Source organism: Mercenaria mercenaria, unplaced genomic scaffold (assembly GCF_021730395.1).
Source record: "Mercenaria mercenaria strain notata unplaced genomic scaffold, MADL_Memer_1 contig_3537, whole genome shotgun sequence".
Classification (NCBI taxonomy): domain Eukaryota; kingdom Metazoa; phylum Mollusca; class Bivalvia; order Venerida; family Veneridae; genus Mercenaria; species Mercenaria mercenaria.
Window position 1 is genome coordinate 49,657 of NW_026461685.1, and position 8,270 is coordinate 57,926.

Sequence of the window (8,270 nt, forward strand, 5' to 3'; positions counted from 1 at the left end):
AATTGAAAACAGGCAAGTATTCAATGAATGCCGTCAAGGATGTACTTTAAAGTCCTTGGTAACGTGTCTGAATCGAAATAATATATCTCATTTAGTGATTTGCTGTTGAATATAATCATTGTTTGTCGTTCAGATGCGTATTATTATGTTACTCGGGCTGCGCCCTCGTGATATAATTCCTTCGCATCTGAACTCCAAACAAAGATTTATTCAGCGACAAATCACTAAATGAGATATGTAATTTCTAAAACAACTACAGGCCCAATGAATGCTGAAACAACCGCATATACTGTTAACTAAGCACTGTATAAAGAATAGAAAGTAAAATTTAACACTTAAAGCTCAAATCACCGCATATGCACATGAAACTACCGCATGAAAATGTAAAAGCATTCCTTATATACTATACAATTGAGAAAGCACATAATCTGTAGTTTTAAGTTTCGTATATAACGTTAAAAGTTCAGATCACCATATTTACTGTTTATAGCACCCCGTATACAATTAATGATGTACAAGCGTATTTTCAAGATATCCGCCATTTTGAAAAACGTTTCTTTCAATATTTCTTCTTATTAATAACAAAATTTATGCCAAAACAATTGCTAAATCACCAAAATATGGCTAACAATGTATCCCTTAACAAAACAGAATCTACTTAAAGCGAAAAAACTCACACTTACTTTTGACCGACCTTAATCTGATGTACAATGCACAATGCGGGTAGGGGTCGGAAATTACAGTTATCTATTTTAGTAGATCGGGTTAGGTTCTCACATTTTTCTGATTGATATATATAATGAGAATCTTCAACTGAAACAAAAGATTTCATCATAACACTTTACATGATCTTGTAAGTATAGATTGCAACAAAAATAACTAAAAATTACCGTCTCTGTTACCATGAAAATTAAGCTCGAAACCGAACTTGAAACCTTCCAGAAGATATTGTTTAATTATCCTGTCATAGCCATGTAATAGGATTTCCAGCTTGTGCCATTTAACAGGAGTGGTTAAATTAACTTCATCTATTGACTTTGTTTTGTGGATTTGACCTTTTGGGTTGTGACTGACCTGTGTTAGAATTTGCATTTTTGGGGGCAGTGTCGGATGTTCGCTTCCAGCGCAGTGTGAGTGATTTCTGAAGCATATCTTACATTTGTGTTGGTAGATGCAGCCTGTGCATCTTTCTCCACGAAGAATTTATTAAACATTGTTTTAGTTCGGCCTGTTTGTTGGCTATTTGACCGAAAGGGCTGTTTTTGACTGAGGGCTTTGACATACAGCTCATGGTGAATGGAGTCCCAAGAAAATGGGTGACTCTGACGAAGTTGTCTGAACTGCATATCATAATAATGCCAGTTACCCCTAGCTTTGGCAATTGCACAACCAGAATTACCAGTAACTTGACATTGTGCCCGGACATACGGTGATTCGTGTTGTTTTAGCTGCTGAGCTTGAACTGTTTCTGGAGCCTGTATCTGTTGTGGACGTACTTGTCCATTTTGTCCCAAAAATTGCCGAATTTTATTTTCAACTATGGACTGTAGTTCATCTGTTAAAGTATCCACAATATGCTGTGTTTGCATGGAAACATTTTCCATGGCAGGAACTGGTATTGGTATAGAGGTTGTTATTCTTCTCGAGTTTTTATACCTAGTGTTATCACTAACAGCATTAATGGCCTCCACATTTGTATCTGATGTGGTAATGGCTGTGTGTGAGACTGCCCTAATTTAACTTGGCCCCTTCATTGCTGCTAGCACTACTTCTCTTTCTAGAAGGCATTTCGCTGAAACAATGACAAATGCCTCCATATAATACACCATATTTAGCAATACAGCAAATGAAGACCGACTAAATGTTAAGTTATGTCCATGACTAATATATTCGACAAGGAAACATAGCTTTGTTAGTTCCATAGCTAAATTTGTCTTTGGTATGTCTATCTTGTAAAGTATTATAATCACTGAAACAAAGCGGTGGCTGTTGTGAGTTTCCGGCGTAACTTTTCAATAATTCAATTATATTTACACTGACTATTCAATCCTATTAACCCTTTATTTCTTAAAAGAAAAAACACAAACCACATCCAAATGTTCACTGACAATGCATCTTACATTCACAAATAGTGCTTGTGGTGGAATCAGAAAAACAGAAAATGATAAATTATAAATTCTATAAGCTATTCCTGATTATATGCGATTGTGGAAAATATATTATGAAGAGACTCACGGGAAGTGGAATATGTACACATATTCATCAATCACATGTTAATGATCGTGAAAAATATATCACAAATTCACAACGTGTGCCTGTGGTAAAGTCACGACTCAAGAGACTCACAGAAAGTGATATATGTATAATTATTTGTAAATAACATATTTGTGATTGTTGAAATTGTATCACAAATTAACAAAGTGTGCCTGTGGTAAAGACAAAATCTTAAATGACTCACATAAAGTGATATAACGTATGCGTAGATAGTCACAAATCACATGTCAGTGACTGTGGTAAACAGATCTCAAAAATTCACGAAGTGCGCATGTGGTAAAGTCATAAGACTCATTGAAAGTAATATAATTTGTGCGCAGATAATCATAAATCACATGCAAGTGATTGTGGAAAGCAAAGACTCGCAGAAAGTGATATATGTATGCTCACGAATTGTGTAAAACATCACAAATACACGATGTGACTCACCGAAAGCAACTCTATATTATTCAAAAATTTACTTCAATAAAATGTTGATAAGTGATTTTTGGAAGTAATGGCTCTTATACATTTGTGACATAATTATTAGGACTTACAGAAGTGAAAAAATATCACTCAAAGTATTAGACCCGTAATTAAGTACATCCTTTTTGACGAGTATTCAATTCCTACCATAAACCTACTTCGACTGCAATTTTAAGGGGGCGGGGTGGGGGTGAGGAGGCGTAGGATCAAGCCCAACTGGGACCAATTTTTTTCCTTATTTTCCTTTTTTCTAGTAAGTTTTTACTCCTTTCAAGACCTCTGATCAAATTGTCACACCAAATCTTTTACATGTACATGTAAATGTTGTTTTAGTTTGTGGATTAAGTTTATATAAATACCACATTTCATGAACTAATGATGAGGGTTTTTCCGCAAAACTTTATATAGATATAAAAATAATTATGTGGTTTGCAATTTGTTCCATTCTTAGTGTATTGGATCCCTTATGGTAATGTTTAAAAAATTGCATTTGCCTGGTATATTCTTTAAGCTGACCGGGTTTCGCACTGTGTTGAAATTTTTAAACAACTTTTGTAAATTTTGTTTAACCTATGGTATTTCCTCAAGTGGAGACAAATTTCAAAGTGTTGGCCACTTTCCACAACAGTTGCAAAGAATTCATTAAACCATTAATTTTGATAAAAGAAACATAAAACTATTGGTAAACTATTGGTAAACAATTATAAAACACAAAATTAAACTGTAAATATAATTTTTCCAAGGGCGCCTCAAGTAAACAGATTTAATGAGACAGAATTCTGACTCCAACATTGAAAAATTAAGGTCGAATCCTGCGGGTCTATTTTGACTTTTGCACACTTCATTCAAAAATAACCTTGTGAAAGAAGTAAAACCTACCTACGTTTCTTCCATAACATGTAATCCAAAGAGTGAAGGCAAAATAGAGACTTTTTACCGCATGTAACTCAGTATTTTCATAGATGTCTAACTCTACCACTTCTAATTCCGAGGTAAATTCACTTTGAACAGCAGGAAATCGCTTATCAGATGAAATTTTTCCGCTTTTGTACATTAATTCAATAATAAGTCTTGAAAGGAGTAAAAACTTACTAGAAAAAAAGGAAAATAAGGAAAAAAATTGATCCCAGTTGGGCTTGATCCTACGTCTCCTCACCCCCACCCCCACCCCGCCCCCTTAAAATTGCAGTCGAAGTAGGTTTATGGTAGGAATTGAAAACTCTTCAAAAAGGATGTACTCAATTACGGGTCTAATACTTTAAGTGATATTTTTTCACTTCTGTAAGTCCTAATGATTATGTCACAAATGTATAAGAGCCATTACTTCCAAAAATCAACATTTTATTGAAGTAAGTTTTTGAATAATATAGAGTTGCTTTCGGTGAGTCACATCGTGTATTTGTGATGTTTTACACAATTCGTGAGCATACATATATCACTTTCTGCGAGTCTTTTGACTTTACCACTGTCAGGAAAACTCTTTGACTTTGTGATATGTTTTCCACAATCACTTGCATGTGATTTATGATTATCTGCGCACAAATTATATTACTTTCAATGAGTCTTATGACTTTACCACATGCGCACTTCGTGAATGTTTGAGATCTGTTTACCACAGTCACTGACATGTGATTTGTGACTATCTACGCATACGTTATATCACTTTCTGTGAGTCATTTAAGATTTTGACTTTACCACAGGCACACTTTGTGAATTTGTGATACAATTACAACAATCACAACTATGTTATTTACAGATAATTATACATATATCACTTTCTGTGAGTCTCTTGAGTCGTGACTTTACCACAGGCACACGTTGTGAATTTGTGATATATTTTTCACGATCATTAACATGTGATTGATGAATATGTGTACATATTCCACTTCCCGTGAGTCTCTTCATCATATATTTTCCGCAATCGCATATAATCAGGAATAGCTTATAGAATTTATAATTTATCATTTTCTGTTTTTCTGATTCCACCACAAGCACTATTTGTGAATGTAAGACGCATTGTCAGTGAACATTTGGATGTGGTTTGTGTTTTTTCTTTTAAGAAAAAAGGGTTAATAGGATTGAATAGTTAGTGTAAATATAATTGAATTATTGATAAGCTACGACGGAAACTCACAACAGCCACCGCTTTGTTTCAGTGTAATACGTTACAGGATAGACATACCAAAGACAAATTTAGCTATGGAACTAACAAAGCTATGTTTCCTTGTCGAATATATTAGTCATGGACATAACTTAACATTTAGTCGGTCTTCATTTGCTGTATTGCTAAATATGGTGTATTATATGGAGGCATTTGTCATTGTTTCAGCGAAATGCCTTCTAGAAAGAGAAGTAGTGCTAGCAGCAATGAAGGGGCCAAGTTAAATTAGGGCAGTCTCACACACAGCCATTACCACATCAGCCACAAATGACGTGGCCATTAATGCTGTTATTGAGAACACTAGGTATAGAAACTCGAGAAGAATGACACCTTCTATACCTATACCAGTTCCTGCCATGGAAAGTGTTTCCATGCAAACACAGCATATTGTGGATACTTTAACAGATGAACTACAGTCCATAGTTGAAAAAAAAATTTAGCAATTTTTGGGACAAAATGGACAAGTACGTCCACAACAGATACAGGCTCCAGAAAAAGTTCAAGCTCAGCAGCTAAAACAACACGAATCGCCGTATGTCCGGGCACAATGTCAAGTTACTGCTAATTCTGGTTGTGCAATTGCCAAAGCTAGGCAAAGCTAGGGGTAACTGGCATTATTATGATATGCAGTTCAGACAACTTCGTCAGAGTCACCCATTTTCTTGGGACTCCATTCACCATGAGCTGTACATCAAAGCCCTCAGTCAAAAACAGCCCTTTCGGTCAAATGGCCAACAAACGGGCCGAACTAAAACAATGTTTAATAAATTCTTCGTGGAGAAAGATGCACAGGCTGCATCTACCAACACAAATGTAAGATATGCTTCAGAAATCACCCACTCTGCGCTGGAAGCGAACATCCGACACATCCCCCAAAAATGCAAATTCTAACACAGGTCAGTCACAACCCAAAAGGTCAAATCCACAAAACAAAGTCAATAGATGAAGTTAATTTAACCACTCCTGTTAAATGGCACAAGCTGGAAATCCTATTACATGACTATGGCACGATAATTAAACAATATCTTCTGGAAGGTTTCAAGTTCGGTTTCGAGCTTAATTTTCATGGTAATAGAGACGGTACAGACGGTCCAAACTTAAAATCTGCCGATGAACATCATAAAATCGTGCATGCAAAAATAGTCAAAGAAATAAAAGCAAATCGCGTTAGCGATCTATTTTAGTAAAAGCCCTTTAAGGAACTTAAAATTTCACCAATAGGTGCTGTTCCGAAAAATGAACTTCGGGAATATAAAATGATTCACCATCTGTCATATCCCCGCAATACTGGAACCTCTGTGAACGATCAAATCCCTGCTGACTTTTTAGAGGTCTCCTATGCAAATGTTGACCACGCAATAACAAAAATTAAAAGGATCGATAGGAATGCCTTTATGGCAAAAACAGACATATGCTCTGCTTTCAGAATTATTCCAATACGTCAGTCAGATTATAGTTTACTGGGTTTCAAATGGGAAAACAAATATTAGTATGATAAATGCCTCCCTATGGGAGCTGCATCAAGTTGTCAAATTTTTTAGACTTTCGGTACAGCATTAAAATGGATAGCGCAAAACAAGTTTGTTATACGTCATATAGTCAAAATCCTTGATGACTTTTTGTTTCTTGCGCCAAATTCGGTGAAGCTAAGTCAGCACTTGATTCTTTCTGTCACATTTGCACAGTATTAGGGGTGCCGCTAAATGAGCAAATAAACTTTCACTCCTTTACCTGTCATGTCTTTAATGGATATAACATTAAATTCAGTACGTATGGAAGCAAGACTATCACAGGACAAGTTAGCTAAAGCTGTTTTGCTATTGCGCGAGCTTAGTTCAAAACAAACCTGTCAACTCCATACTCTCTTATCACTCATAGGCTTTTTGAATTTTGCTTGTTCGGTCATGAGACCAGGAAGGGCTTCCTAAGACGCCTGATAAACCGGTTGATTGACGTCAATAGGGTTTATTACAAAGTTAAACTAAGATCCCCAGCCAAACATGATAAGAATTTATGGCTTGACTTCCTAGCAAACTTTAATGGTAAATCGTTTTTCATCAACAAGCAGCGGCTTTCTAGTGATAACATTTGTCTGCATACAGATGCATCAGGGTCAAGAGGCTATCGGGCGATTTGTAATAGTAACTGGTTTTACGGGTCTTTCCAATACTCTTGGCAAATATCAAACATTGCATTCTAAGAACTATACCCAATTGTTTCGGCAGAATTTACATGGGGTCATTTATTGAGGAATCACGCGGTAGTTTTTCACACAGATAATAAATCTCTGGTGTCTGATATTAATAAACAGACATCAAAAGTTCATTGTATAATGTACCTTATCGGACAGATAGTTCCACACTGTCCTAAACAAAACATAGTAATTTTAGCCTGCAGCGTTAAGGGAAAAGACAATAGTATAGCAGACACTCTTTCTCGTTTTAATATACAGCGGTTCAGGGAGCTAGCGCCATTCTGCAAACAAAATCAAACTATAGTAAGCCCACATCTTCAACCGGAGATATTTTGCAAGGGTTTGAAACTTTATTAAATGCTCCACTAACTCCGTCAACACTAGAGACATACATGTACAGAAGGGCATGGAAGATTTTTCATGATTTCAGTCTGGCTTACTGTAACGGTTCAGTATCTTTGCCTATTTCATCATCAGTGTTAGCCTTATTTGCCGCCTTTCTTTATGAAAAGGCTATGTCTTCCAAGTCCATAACCACATATCTGTCTGTAAAAAACTATGTCCACAAACATTCAAACGCACCTGACCCTACTACTCATTTCCTCATATCGAGTCTGTTAAAAGGTGCTCAACGTCTGTCTTCGTCATATGAGTTACGTTTGCCCATCACAGTGTAACTACTAGATAAGTTAGTTTCTGCATTAAGACATGTATGTCAATCTCACTATCATGAAAAACCTTTTATCCGCCATGTTTCTAATTGCATTTAATGCATTTTCCCGGTGCAGTGAGATAACTAGCTGCAAACCTGCAACAGGGCCATTTATTTTGCAAACAACGGATACAGAATTCAATCACGAAGCTTCAAACCGGTATTTGTCACAGTTACCTACCGCTTTTTCAAACACAATAATGGTAAACCACACACAGTTACCTTCTCACACGGTTACACAGAACTCTCATGTTCAAGCACTTAATGGCTACCTATTAATTCGAGGGAGATCTGCTAGCCTCCTTTTCACACTACCTTCAGGCTTGCCGATTCCTCGTAAAATGTTTGACAAACAACTAACTTCTACAGTACTCTGAAGTTTTGCGGGCTAGATAGTAAAAGATACAAGTTCCACAGTTTTAGGATAAGTGACTGATTGTGCACAGATGGGATTCTTAGATGCC